General features: G+C 55.9%; 1 protein-coding gene across 2 annotated transcripts in view; it reads left to right on the top strand.

The window, feature by feature from the left end:
* The first annotated feature begins 4,496 nt into the window (after positions 1-4,496).
* Positions 4,497-13,888, top strand: part of SYT2 (synaptotagmin 2) — a 187,938-nt gene continuing 178,546 nt past the window's right edge. For both annotated transcript variants that reach the window (XM_074935839.1, XM_074935841.1), the window contains exon 1: positions 4,497-4,599. The gene's annotated coding sequence lies outside the window, so the exon portion shown is untranslated. The remainder of the gene's footprint in view (positions 4,600-13,888) is intronic.

A 13,888-nucleotide genomic window follows, 5' to 3' on the forward strand; every position in this document is an offset into this window, starting at 1 on the left:
TGCATTTGTAAAGCATTTTTATATCCTTTGGGATAAAGGGGCTGTATATATGGATCTGTAAGAGGGGGTGATAGTATGAGTATGGGACCTCTTCGCCTGCACACTCCCTACCCCAAACAGCTGCCATTTTGCTTTGTTAAATCAACTTCCTCCTATGCCAGGCAAAAAAGTTTTTCTCCCCAAAATGTGAAGTTTCCCCTCCTTCCAAGATTACACCGAGCCAAGGTCCAAGAGGGACAATCTCCCATCCCATCCCAGTGACACGTCTAATGTCTGATCCCACGTGACCCCTCGAGGCCAGAAGGAGGAGCTTTTTCCAAGCAGCGAGAAGCTGGGGTCTTCCTTGCCCATGAGACACAGCCCTGGCTTCTAGCCCAGGGAGGAAGCTGGTGAGGTATTGAACTTTAAAGCCATGATGTTCTGAGTTATAGAAATAATCACGATACTTAGTTCTTCACCCGCTGATCTCAAAGGGAGTTGGGTGCCTATATATCTATCAGGGTCTGGGCTTAACCCAAGTTCACACGAAGTCTGGGAATAGGGCCTGAATCTCCTGACTCCCAGTCTAGTTCTTTATCTCTATTAAATAGAATATTTCTTTCCGCCTGAGGCCTGTAGAGTTGATTTCAAGGCACTACCCTGGCTTCACAGATAAAGCAGGGGTTGGGGTCCCGACCCCATTTTAATGGGGTCACCAAGGCTGGTGTTCGACTCGCTGGGACCTAGGGCTGAGGCTGAAGCCGAAGCCTGAGCCCCACCGCCCGGGGCTGAAGCCTGAATGCTTCAGCCCTGGGAAGGGGGGCTAAGGTTATATGCCCCCTGCCCAGGGCAGAAGCCTTTGGGCTTCAGCTTTGCCTGCCCTGTGCCAGCAGGGCTGGGGTGGCCTCGAGCTTTGTCCCCCATTCTGGGGGCATGTAGTAATTTTTGTTGTCAGAAGGGGGGTCACGGTGCAATGAAGTTTGAGAACCACTGAGACAGAGGGATCGAAAAATAGCCCAGACACTGTTTTAAAAATACAAACAAATAAAGATCAGACATCACTGGAATGGTTTGCTGACATAATATATATGGGCTAAGCAAAACCCATGAAGGCAGGGATGGGTTAAAGGTCTGATTAGGAATAAGTTGGGGGATGCCCTGGATAATGTAATGTGCCCATCCTCATGCCCACAAAAGCTCTCTGTCCAATCAGAGTTGGAGGGGAAATGATTCTTCTTTTCCCCATGAAACATTTTGACAAAAATCAACATTCAAAGGTCAGAAGTTTCATTAGAAATGTTCCTTGGAAAGGACAGACAAATCCTGGGAGAGAATCAATTTAAAAGGGAGAAAATTTAACTTGGGGGAGGGCAGGGTTGGTTGATTATTATTTTTAATGTAAACCTGAACATTTGCTCCCAAAATGGATGTTTTGCAGTCGAAAATTTCCATTTCTAAACCAGTTCTCATCCCAGTGTTCATGGCTGACCAGGTCTAGCTGCGACACCCTGTAGCTCTGATGGGGAAAGTCACTGCCAGACAATGGGCAAAATTCTCCCATCTGCAGAGCGCCAGCCCAAAGCCCAGCTGCCACTTGAATGGCATTAGTGGAACTTAAGTGGTGCCTAGCTTCACGCTGACTCTCTGCACCGGGGCAAATTTCACCTAGCGTGATTCGAAACTGCTTCTGAAGGAGAATGTGCACCGATAGGCTAGCCGCGAGGGCATTGGGCATCCTGCCAGGTTCTGAGATACCCAGGTAAGGTGGGTTCTTCAGGAATGCCAACCACTTTGCAAGCGGGGGACGGATTCTGCAGGCAAAATTTCCACTTGCTTGACAGGGTGTTCTGCTTGCAGACGCACAGGAGGATAGGCGGCCGCAGTATAGCCTCTGTTGCCCATCACAGCAGTCATTCTGGGCACAGCAGTGCCAGTAGCTCACATAAAGTCCCAGACTCTGATCCTGCATTGAGGACCATGTGGGCAGATTCCTGGGATGTGATGCAGGAACGGGGGGTTGCCCATGCACTTCTAAGTGCAGGACTGGGGCGTGGGTCACGAAAGCATATTTTACTGAGAGAAGCGCTGCTGATCAGACACAGAGATTCTCCTCTGTTCTGCCCTCAGGGGGTTGAGAGGAGGGTTACTTTGGTGACAAAGTGTTCTGGGATCCTCTGGTAAAAGGGGCTAGAGCAGAGTCAAGTATCTTACGTTGTCATAGCAGGAACCAGATGGCGCTGTTACAAATAATCTTACAAGTTCTTTTTCCTAACGTGAGAGCAAGTTTTTAGTCTTTGAAGAAATGCTGTATTGAAGTAAGTTTTTATTGCTGGCCTTCTTTAGGGGAGCTGTTGTAAGGAGCTGGACAGTTTGCTCTTTGCCTTATTCTCTCGCCTGAGTCAATTCTGGGACTGCTCCCTGGGGATGCGACAAGGGTGTTGGGCTGAGATTCCCAGAAAACCGGATTGTCTGCATGCTGTTTGACCCCCTTCCATCCCAGGATGGGTGTTTACATGTCATTAAAACAAGTTACACTCAGACTCTGTGTCACCGATTTTCTCTTCACTGGTAGCTGACCTAGGTAGCAAGGCCTAGGTAGATGCTACTGCTCCACAGAAGGGCAACAGTATTATAGTATTGTAACCAGGTGTTGGGATATGTTAGGGTTAAGTAAAGACCCGGGAAACTGCTGGTGTGCTGACATGGCATGAGGGACGAAAGGCACAGACAGGCAGTATTTTTTTGTTTAATAAATAAGTTGCTATATTTTTCCCTTCCCCGTAGCTTGTTGAGAACTGATAAGCCTTGCAGCTGCATGAGAAATGTCGTTGTCTAAAAAATACCCTTTGTGTAAAAGAAGTGTGATCTCCCCCTCCCTTCTTTCCCAGCTACACAAGCAGGCCCCGGGTCATGGCCCCTTCCTCCCACCCCGGAGAACTGCTCATGGCCCCTTCCTCCCTCCAGTAAGAACTGCTAATTAAGAAAATCTGTAGCAACAAATTATTGCAAAGCAATGTATTTTCAAGGTAAAAATGCCCATCTAACATGCGTAGTGTTGCAAACAAGAGAAAGGGGCAGGTATAGTAATTATATGGGTGTTTTTATGACTTAATAAGGGGTTTGGGGGCGTTGTAACGGATGTAGGCATTTACATACTAACTTAAATTTAAAAAGCGTGCTGTAATTAATCCAGTGCTTACTGGACAATTGGGTCAAGGGGACCAAGTATCGCAATGAAGAAGCCAGCACTCAAATCCGCCTCCAGGTCAATCTGCCCTCCTTCTGACGAGAGCATGTCTCGGTCTCCCTCTAATGGCCACGCCCCGTACAGCAATTTGTGAGGCTGCTCCAGGCTTTGCACTGCAGGAGCTGGGTTTGGTAGCATCCGATGCAGTGAGCTGTAGCTCACTAAAGCTGATGCTCAAATAAACTGGTTCATCTCTAAGGTGCCACAAGTCCTCCTTTTCTTTTTGTGAATACAGACTAACACGGCTGCTACTCTGAATCCAGCAGGAGTGATACAGGTATCCCAGGGTCAAGCCCAGGGCAGACAGCTCAGCCCAGGGTATATTACATTCCCGTACAAATGGAGGTCTTTAACTGCCCCATGAGCAATCACTAGACGGGGCAGAGGGCAGCTGGCTCTAGTTTGCTAATACAGAGTAATAGAGTTTTGTCCTTCCCTAGCCCCTCCGAGGACCTCGAAGCCCATCACAGCCATTCCTGAAGTAAGCCTCATCCGTCCATTCACCCACCCCAGCCCACCCGGGGGACAGGACAGGTGTGATTGTCCCTGTGCCACGGAGTGAGACCCGGACACACAGAGGAGCCACTTGGCCAACTTCCTCCAGCAGGCGAGGGGCACAGCCAGGGATAGAACCCAGGAGTCCTGCCACCCCAGCCCCACTGCGAGGCAGCGCTCTCTGGTCTCCAGCGGGCCCCCCCACTCTGCATTCAGCACTAGTCCGGGCAAGGGGAAGCCGAAGTCACAACTCGCCAGCCCCAAAGAGGAGCCGTCCAAAGGGGGGGGGGGCTGCGCATCCAGAGCGGAGCCAGATCCCTGCTCGGGGGCCTCGATCCGGGTAGCGCGTCGGCTCCCCAGCCTTGCCTCTGCCGGGGGTCGCCTGGCTCGGAGCCCGCCACTGCGCAGCGCCGGGAGGCCACGTTCGCGAGCCTCAGCGCTCGGAGCGAGCCCGGGCTGCGCCCGAAGCCTCCTTCCCTCCCCGCCGCTCCTGCCAGCGCAGCGACCTGCCCCCGGTGCGGCGCGCTCCCCATTTTCCTCCTGCCGCGCTCCGGGCCGCGGCGCGCAGCCAAGTCGAGCTGGGGCGGGGGGCGCTTGGGCAGGAGTGGGGCGGGGCGGGGGGATGGGCCGCACCGTGGTGGGGAGGAGCTGTGGGCGGGGGGGGGCCGCAGCCTTTCTCCCCCCTCCCGACCCCGCTCCCTTAACGCAGATGCTTCAGCCAATGAGGTGGGAGCGCTGCGCTCCGACGACGCACGGGAGCCCCGGCGGGCGGGTGGGGAGCGCGGCTCTGCCGCATTCGGGGCTCGAGCTGCCGGAGCCCAGGCTCGGTGCGTCCTGGTCCCGCGCGCGCCGGGGGCCGGCTCCGCTCCCGCAGGCGGGTGAGTTTCCTGGCTCTGCGGCAGGGTCCGGGGCGCTGCTCCCCGCCCCGGCTTGGCGCCCCTGGCGTCGCTGGGTTGGCTTGGGGCGCGGCGGAGGGAAAGAGCTCCCTGAAGTTTGTTTGTTTTCTCCCTGGGAAGGGGAGCGGCGCTGGGTGCTGCTGGGGGGGCTCCTGGGCCCGCTGGCTGACTCGGGGGGAGCCTGGTTTGCACCGGGCATATTTGTGCCCGGGCACCTCTACACCGGGCACGGGCAGTTCAGAGCCCCGGCCCCTCTGGGCTTGCTGCATCAGTTGTGAAAGTATAACAATTGCTTGAGCGCCGGCCCCTCTTTCATGGCCAGTGAAGCCCTGGGGCTGGAGAGCCTAGCACGCGGCATGCAGGCTTGGCAGAGGGACCCTCGCCTCCGGGCGCTGCGGAGAAGGAGAGACGCGGGGGTAATTTCAAGGTTCCAGCCAGGAAGTGGCTCCAGCCCGGGGTTGGTCCTGACCGGGAAGACTCCCGAGCACTGGTTAGGGTAAAGCAAGACGTGCAGGGGTGATGCTGCAGGGCTGGTGTCTATTGTCTCAAGGCTACAATTCGGGGGCTTCCCTCAGGCAGGACACAGGGCTTGGGATCCCAGGGGATGCTGGCGAGACAAGGAGGGAAGTGAGGAAAGAACGTTTCCCACTTGGTCTCTGGCCTGCCTGTGGGTCATGCGGACAGCCTGGGCTGGGTCTGAAGCCCCAGAGAGGATCTGGAGCATCTGTGCTCATGCTAGCACGATGCCCATGATCCCAATAGTGTCTGGGGGGGCGATTACACAGTGGGTGCCTGCCGCCTGCAGGGTCCCTGGAGAGCGCTGCATGACTGGCACTAAAACAAACTTTCTGGCTGCCTGCTTGTGGTGTGAGGAAGGGGTGGATTCAGGGGTGTCCTTTCATGGGTAGGATGGGCCAGCTCCGAACAACCCTGAGCTTTGATCCCAGTCGCCCTACAATGGGCCACATCCAAACCCTGGATCTAAGCAGCCCCTTCCCTGGGACCCACTGTGTACCCCTGGTTGGTGCGCGTGGCCATCCCTGCTCTCCGAGGGACCCTTAGGCCAGTGGCACCATCTGCCGTGTTGCTGCAGAAAGAAGAGCTCCCCATCCCTTTCCAGGAGTGCCCCAGTGATGGGATGAACCCACTGCGCCAAAGTGAAGCGTGTCAGTACCGGGCGTGCTGAGCGTATCCACGCCGGGGGGAAGATGAGAACGAGTGTCTCTGGGCACACAGCTGGGAGCGGGGCCTGGAGCAGGCCAGAATGGGTCAGAAAAGCGAGGCTGGGGAGTGGGACAAGGGCAGGAATGAGAAAAAGGTGACGGGAGGAAGCGAGTGCAGATGAAGGAGGGCGAGAGCGTGCCAGCCCTATATGCCAGCCGCCGGTGTGGGGCTGAGGCCAGCGCCTCAGTTTGTGTAGGGGTCGCTCCATGACAGCAAGCTCCATTGCTGAGGGGAGGCGTTTCTCTGGGTGATTTGCAGCAGGAAGAAAGCGAGAGCCCAGCAGGCCTAAGTGGGCCCTGTGGGGTGGGGTCTGGGAGACACGGGTGTCAGTGCAGTGACTCTGACCGCTTCACGCCAGCGTCACTGGGGGCAGGGTCCATCTCTCATGTCCCAGGGGATGCAGCAGATTAAATACCAGCGCCAAGCAGAGACTGTCAACCCCCCCCTGCCCCCGCCCCTGTCATCCCCCCCCTTGCCAGCAGTGCCTAGGAAGAATTGCGGGCAGAGGCGTCTCTGTCTCCTTGCCAGCTGCTGAGAGGAGGGTCACTCTCCGAGCTCTCAGTCTATTACCGCACTGGAGCACTTACAAGATGAGGCGGGAGATACCAACTCCCTACTCTTGAGTCATTAGCGCTGCCTGTCCACGACAAGGCTGGGTCTCCTCCTGCCGCAGCCGGGACGGGATTGCAGTCTCAGTGGGCAGAGATGGGCTGGGATTGCAGCCCAATGGCCCAGCCTGGCACCCCCAAACAATCAGGTTAGGCCAGCCAGAGCAAGGGGGAATCGGGGTTCTCTCCAAAGGCAGGGACTGGGCAGAGCTGACGCGTGAGCATTATAACCTGTTACAGCAGGATGGTCTAGCCAGGACTCCTGGGTGCTATTCCCAGCCCTAGGGAGAGAGTGTAGTCTAGTGGTTAGCAATGGCTATTAGCCAGGATGGTCAGGGACACAACCCCCACGCTCTGCATGTCCCTGAACCTCTGACTGCCGGGTGCTGGGACTGGACAACAGGGGATGGATCACTCCACTATTGCCCTGTTCTGTTCATTCCCTCTGAAGCACCTGGCATTGGCCACTGGGCTAGATGGACCACTGGTCTGACTCAGGGTGGCCGTTCTGATGTGGTGCTCTTGTTAAAGCAGGAGGGGTAGGGGAGAGGGGGCCGGACTGGGCCAGGATTTGGTCTCCTGTGGTGTTTATGCTGAAAGGTGTTTCCCTTGGTTGGTAGGCTCCCAATTCTGGAGTGGGCATAGTTGCCCCCTGTCCCCAGGGGGGCTGTGCCAGCTGCTATTCACTTTGCCTCTTTTCTTTTGCTAGGTTCAGTGGGTGTCAACGCTGCTGGTGAGGGGGGTGTAGGGTGGGGCGCGAGTGCCCCACTGCTCAGGAGAGGTGCCAGGACTGCAGGGTTGTGTGTGGTTGTCTTGGAGGTGGAGGAGTACCTGGCCGCGGGGAGGGGGAGGGGAAGGAAGGGATGCCTAGTTGTGTGTGTGTGTGTGTGAAAGGGGATCCCGGGATGGGAGTGTCCCGGGGGGGTGGGGGGTGGTGCCAGTGGGCTCTAACATATAACCAGCAGCACCAGAAATTGGTGGCAGTGTTGGCACGGCACGAGCACATCCGGGCTCTGACCCCTCTTGTTCTAAGAAGGGCCTGTCTGCCTGTGACGTGGCTGACGTTGTTGGCGTGGGCACCCTGTTCTCTGGCAGCTTCGTTCCCTCTGGGCAGAGAGGGGATGTTTCATACCCCTCTGGGAGCCCTGTCACTGGGAGCCCAGCCTGCAGCCACAGACTGCCCCAGCTGGGACCTTGCTACAGCTTGGGTTAGGGGGCGTTCTCCCCTTGCAGACAACGCTGACCCCAATGCCCCAGTGTCGTACTGGAGCGCGCTGCAGGGAGCCGGCAGGGGACTCAGTAGGGGGTGCTCTCCCCTCTGAGTCAGTGCTGACCCCCATGCCCCAGCACGGTGCTAGGGGGTGCTCTGCTGCAAAATGGGGGGATGGTTTTGGTGAGACATCTAGCCTAGGCCCTCCCCACTCATGGGCTGCTGGTGCTTTCCATCGGAGCAGAGGAGTTAAAGCTGGTGCCCTGGCCAAACGCCACCTCCAGTGATTACATTCTGCTGAACTGAATTCCCCCTGCAGTTTCAGTTGGATACGATGTTCTCCTTCGCTTCCTGCCCTAATGTAGTGTCGTGTTCTTGTGCACTGCTACGCAGTAGCCACGACCCACCCAAGGGGCGGCTGCATTTCAGCCATGGAATAAGTAAGGCCTCTCTGTTCTGTACCCACCACCCAAAGGAATCGTGAAGCTGAATGAATGAATGCCGGCAAAGTGCTTTGAGATCACCATGTGCTATAGAAGTGAGTGTCATTATTACGGCTGGCATTTGACAAAGGGGGAAACTGAGGCAGGGAAACTGGATGTGCCCAAGGCCACACAGCAGAGCCCAAAATAGAACCCATAAGGCCAGACTGCCAGTCCCTTCTAACTGCTAGACTAGGCCACCTTCCTATGAGACTTGAAAGACAAGGTTCTGCTCCCCAGAGCCCACGATAACATAAGGAGAGTGGAATGGTTGCATTAACCCCATCAGTGCTGAGCCACACCTCCCCCTCCCACCCCCTTGCAGCGTGGCTGGATGCAGCTGGTAGACCTGGGCCTCTGACTGCCAGATGCTGGGACTGGAGGACAGGGGATGGATCACTTGATAACTGCCCTGTTCTGTTCATTTCCTCTGAAGTATCTGGTACAGGCCACTGTCAGAAAACAGGATACTGGGCTAGATGGACCATTGGTCTGACCCAATATGGCTGTTCTTATGTCTCCTATTCTCTGGCAGCATGTGGCCAGGGCTCACTCTTTCCCCCGCCCCCAGAAGAGGAAAAGGGGTTAGGACCCAAGCAAGAGTCTAACCCGGGGTGGGTAAGTGACTTGCGCAAGGTCACACAATGAGTCAGTGGCAGAGCTGGGATGACAGCCGAGTTGGGTCTGGCTGAGAGTACCATGATCAGTGTATTAGCCAAGGCTAGTTCCCTGGCCCTATTACTGCTCCCCTTGCACACAGGGCCCCTGGGGCAGGTGGGCGTGCAGCACGGATGCCTGGCATCTCACAGTCCCAAATGCCTTGGGAACTTTCCCCTCCCTTGGAGGAAGTGAAGGGATGGGGCAGGAAGGGGAGTGACACTGCTGCACATGCTGCTATGCTCTGACTGGCCGCAAACAGCCATGTGGGGAACCCCAGCTACTCCTGTGTTTAGCCATGTTAGCTTGACCCAGAGCAGCCGCCTGCCATAGGCCCTGGTGGGTGGTTTAGAGCTCAGGATAGACCTGGAGTGGGGGATCGGAACCAAAATCCAGGGTCCCACCTCCCCGAGCTCCGTGAGAGAGACAGGAGTTCTGCATCCCAACCTTGCAGCTTGGGTCCATCTCTGTCTGCGCTAGCATCTTCCCACCTGGCTACAAAGACTCCTCCCCGAGAGACAGAAGGGTTAGGGAGGTGGAGGGCGGCAGGAGGAGTTTATCCACGGGCAGGCAGCCTGCACTTCACTCCCCCTGCCCCACCCCAAACCTCTCATCTAGCTGCAGCCAGGTTTCGGCGGGCGGATTCCTTGGTGCATGGGGATGTGCCTGTCCCACGGGTGGTCGAACGGCCTGCAATCAGGGGGCCTGACTTGGCACCTCCTATGATGAGTGGGCACAATGCATCCTGGATCTTCATTGCCAATCAGGCAGCTGCGTTCATCCCTCGGGGTGTGGGAGCTTGAGTGGGGGGAACTGCTTTGGAAAGCTCCTCAGAACCCTCCAGTCTTTCTCCCCCCACCCCTCCCAGCTTGTGCAGCTTGGTGTTCACCAGTTTGGAGCCACTGGGAACTGACTGGGCCACGCAGATGCCTCTCTGCAGTGGTGGAGTGCTGTGGTCACCGCCCGGTGCCTGTCGCTTAACGAGCGCAGGGTTTTATTTGTTAATTCTTTGTGCTGAGATGATGCTGCAGATTTCTTTTTTCCCCTCCGGGCACCAGAAACTACAGAAGAGCAGCAACGGGCAGGAAGGGTCACTCGCCGTCTGCTGCATCATTTCTCTGTAGCACGTGTCCTTTGAAGGAGACTCTCTGTAATTGCTGGCTGCTCTAATGCGATAGGAGCAGTAGTTAATACTCTGCGTTTGCCTGTCACTTGAGAATCTCAAAGCACTTTGCAAAAATGTCGTTATCCCGCTTTTCAAACGGGGGAAACTGAGGCATAGAGCAAAGGCGTGACATTCCCAAGGTCCTCGCCGTGATTTAGTTGTGGAGTCAGACTTCCTAGGTCTTCCTGCCTTTCAAACGATATTACTGCTACTCCACCAGAACAAAACCTACCGAAACACTCGGCCAGGCCTTCTTGCTCACTGATTTCAAAGTGCTTTGCCAAGAGAAGTCAGTGTTTACTCCCCATTTTACAGATGGGGAAACTGAGGCAAAGAGTGGGGTGGTGGCTTCCCTGAAGTTACATAGCAAGTCAGTGTGAGAGCCAGGCTTAGAACCCCAGTCTCTTGGCCCGCAGTTATATGTTTGATCCACTGGACCACACTGACCTTCCTTGGTGTAACTAGACAGAAGCTGTCACGATGTCCAGTTTCTCCATGACGGGCTTGCTTTCTGTGAGCATCAGCCCCCAACACACCAGCGGCAACCTAGCATTGCTGTTGTTAGGTGTATTACAGTAGCACCAGGACCCCTTTGCGCTAGGGGCTGTACGCACAATTGAGCCAAAAGAAGAAGATGAAAAGACACTTGCTGAGTGGGCTAATTAGCGCTGGTTGGGGTAGCCAATGGGATGCCAACACATCTCCTCAGCTCGGAAGCGGACTGAGACCCAAACGGTGCCTTGCACACTGGGGTCATGCGGCAGCCATCGGCTGTGGGTCACTGCTGCCTGGGGCTCCGTTCCCATTATCAGCCCTTTGGGCCATCAAGTGCCCCCGTCTTTATGTTTTAAAAGGGAATGACAGCTGGAATGTTGTGCCTGTGAAAACGGGGCTTGGCAGCGCTGTCTGGGGCCGGAGGGGCTGTTAGCATGGCCAGATGCTATCTCAGCAGCACTCACCCACCTTTCTGTGCAAGGGCCTGGGAAATCTGCCTCATGCTCCTTCTCTTCTTCTCCCCTCTTCCTCCCTCCCCATCTGCGTCTCGCTCAGTTTGGGCAAAGGACTCCTCTCTGGGGACGTGCCGTGACTTAAGGAGCGGGCTAGTGGGAGCCAGAGAGAACCACAGGGTCTGTCCAGGTTCTGCAGCCTCACTAGAGACTCCCCTTTGTATCCATTACAGCCCAGTCCTGGCTCTTCTCCATTGCAAGGAGCTCTCCAGGCTGATCCTGGGAGGTGCTGAGGGCCAGCGAGCTTGCTCCCCTGCAGGCCAGTACCAGTGGCAGGCGAGTAGGTGTCCCGTGGCACTCCCACAGGCAGCCCCGGGAGGGGTAGTGCCTCTTGAGGAGACGAGCCCTCGTCTCTGGAGATAACTGGGAAGGGAAGGTCGCTCAGAGTGTGTCTGTTCTCCAAGGGAGCCCTCTGCCAGCCCTGCTGCTTGCTGAACCCACGCCTGTACCGTTATTCTGGGGACCCTTCTCACGATAATGTTGGGCAGCGGGCCTGACCTAAAGCACACACAGTGGAAACACGCCCGCTGACTTCCAGGGGCAGGATTTGGCCCTCGTGTCCCCAGCTCCTATTACTGGATCACGACAACTGTGATTTTAGGTGTTTTCCCAGCAAGCTCCAGCTCCTGGAGTCAGGTGGTTCTGGGAGGGTCACCATTCAGTTCCTAGCCCTCCTGGTTGTAAAGAAAAGCTGGAAAAGACGGCCAAAGGCTGTGGCACCAGCAGGCAAATAAACAGAACCCAGCACATGTTACTTTTGAGGTCTTGTGATTTTTTTTTAAAGCAATAACCATGGTTTCTGGAGGCTCAATTCAGGAGTTTTGAATGCTAGGGACCGACAGGGCTGTGCATGGGAGCTTACATCTTGGCCAGTTGGCTCATGCAGCTGCCGTGTGCTGCTGGGACCAGGAGAGCCATCTCAGCTGGGAGAGAAGTTGAATTCTGCAAAGTTATTCTCCGCCCTTGGTTATGAGGGTCACTTCGCAGAGGCCGTGGCCCCATATGCTCTCGGCTCAGCTAGTCCAGGCCTCAGGTCCACGACCCGTCCCAGAGGAGGCTGCAGTTCCCAAAGCGCCGTTTGATCATTACCCCTAATAACGGTGTTATCGCTTGGATTGAGATGTTTCAGATGCTGTGGCTAATTTTGCTCATCATGCTTCCCTTAGTTTATAATGGGATTTTGAGAACGTCACGCTTCCTAAAGTATTGGATACAATCAGCATAATTCCCCATTTATTAATTAAACCTTCAAGGCCAATTCAGACAGCGCGCGGTTGGACTTGGAGCCGTCTTCCCATCGCAACCATCGAAGTGCTGGTTCCCCTCTGCAGTCGAGAGACAGGCTAACAGCCCCGCTCTTTGGCACCAGCATTTTCCCCACAATGCTTAGGCTTCAAATCCCTTTGGACCTCGGCGAGGCCACACGCATCGTGGGCTTGTGCTTGTCCCTTTGAGGGCTGGAATCCGGTGGAGAATTCTCCTTGTGGAAGGGAACCCTCTGCCAGCAGAGGCAGTTCTGCCGCTCCCTGGGAAACCCACCATGCAAGGGGAGGGAAGGGGGGAGGGAGGGGCATGGTGGAGCACCAGAAGCAGAAATTAGGGTAGCCTCCCTGCCCCTCTAACTTCTGCCTAGACCAGGTGGCCCGAGATCAGGGAAGCACAACCAGCTCCCTACCGCCATCCCTGTCCACTGAGTCAGAGTGTAGCTGATGTGACTTAAATAGTAATAAATATTATTTATATTACCGTCAAGGCCAGGAGCCTCTGCCACAATTCAGGACCTCCTGGTGCTGTACAGACACACACAACAAACAGACTGTCTCTGCCCCAAGGAGCTGACACTCTAAGCATAAGACCTGAGACAGCTGATGCCCACAGCCAGACGGGGGAGTACGAGGAGTTAGCACGACGGACCATTGTCTTGGCACACCAGTGGCCTGCTCATGGCCGAGTTTTGTGTCGGCATCCCGGCAAAGGAGCGTTTTGAGGAGAAGGAGGTGGCTTTGTGGATGTTTACGGGGAGCTCCCCCCATCGCGAAGGGGAGCTGGGGAGACCGCACGAAGGTGCTCGTTGGAAAACATAACGAGCGGGCAATGGAGGCTGGCAGCATTGGCCGACTGGAGGCGAGCATCGAGAGCCCAGTAGCAAATGAGAGATCAGAAGCAGAGTGGGGACTGACTGGGAAGGGCCTTGACAGGCAGCTTAGGGTTGGTGGAGGACGATGTTGGCGAAAGGAAGGGACGCTTGCGTCCACTTACATCCTCTGACCACCTCCTCCTGGTCGCTGCAAGCCCTGCCGTGCCCTCCCTTCAACTCACCTGCCGGTAGATACCTACCCCTCCTGCCACGGTACCTTGGAGTCCATGCCTGGGGCTTTGTGGGGTAGATGCCTTTGTTCCCAGTTCTACTCTCCTTGCTCACTCCAGTGGCCCCGCAGAGGCTGGCAGAAAGACTCCCTTAGCCAGGCCTGCTGCCTATGGACCTGTGTGAATTGCACAGCCTGGGGATCAGCTCCAGCCTCGTCTCCTGTTCACGCAGGAAACCTCCATTGGGATGTGCAGCCGCTTCGTGGCTGGCTTTGGCTGCAATGAACTGAGCAGCAAGGGTCAGGCCAGACTGAATGTGAGCTGCTCAGAGAACCGCTTGATAGATTGAGCCCTCGCGCTGCTTGCAGAGACACTTAGAAAGCTCCCTTTTGACCTTGTCCTCTGAACAGAGGGTAGGGATTGCACACGTTGGGGAGGAACGTCCTTGGAGCACTAACTTCTGGGGGGGGTCTGAAAGAGGTGTGTGTGGGGGGGTTGAACTGGTAGAGCGAGGTGCGTGCAGCACTACGCACATCGGTGGGAGAGAAATCGGGTGGTAAGTAGAACTGGCTGGATTATCTCTTTACAAGTTTGCTGCTTTTTTTCCCCCG

Source organism: Natator depressus, chromosome 21 (genome assembly GCF_965152275.1).
Source record: "Natator depressus isolate rNatDep1 chromosome 21, rNatDep2.hap1, whole genome shotgun sequence".
Lineage (NCBI taxonomy): Eukaryota > Metazoa > Chordata > Testudines > Cheloniidae > Natator > Natator depressus.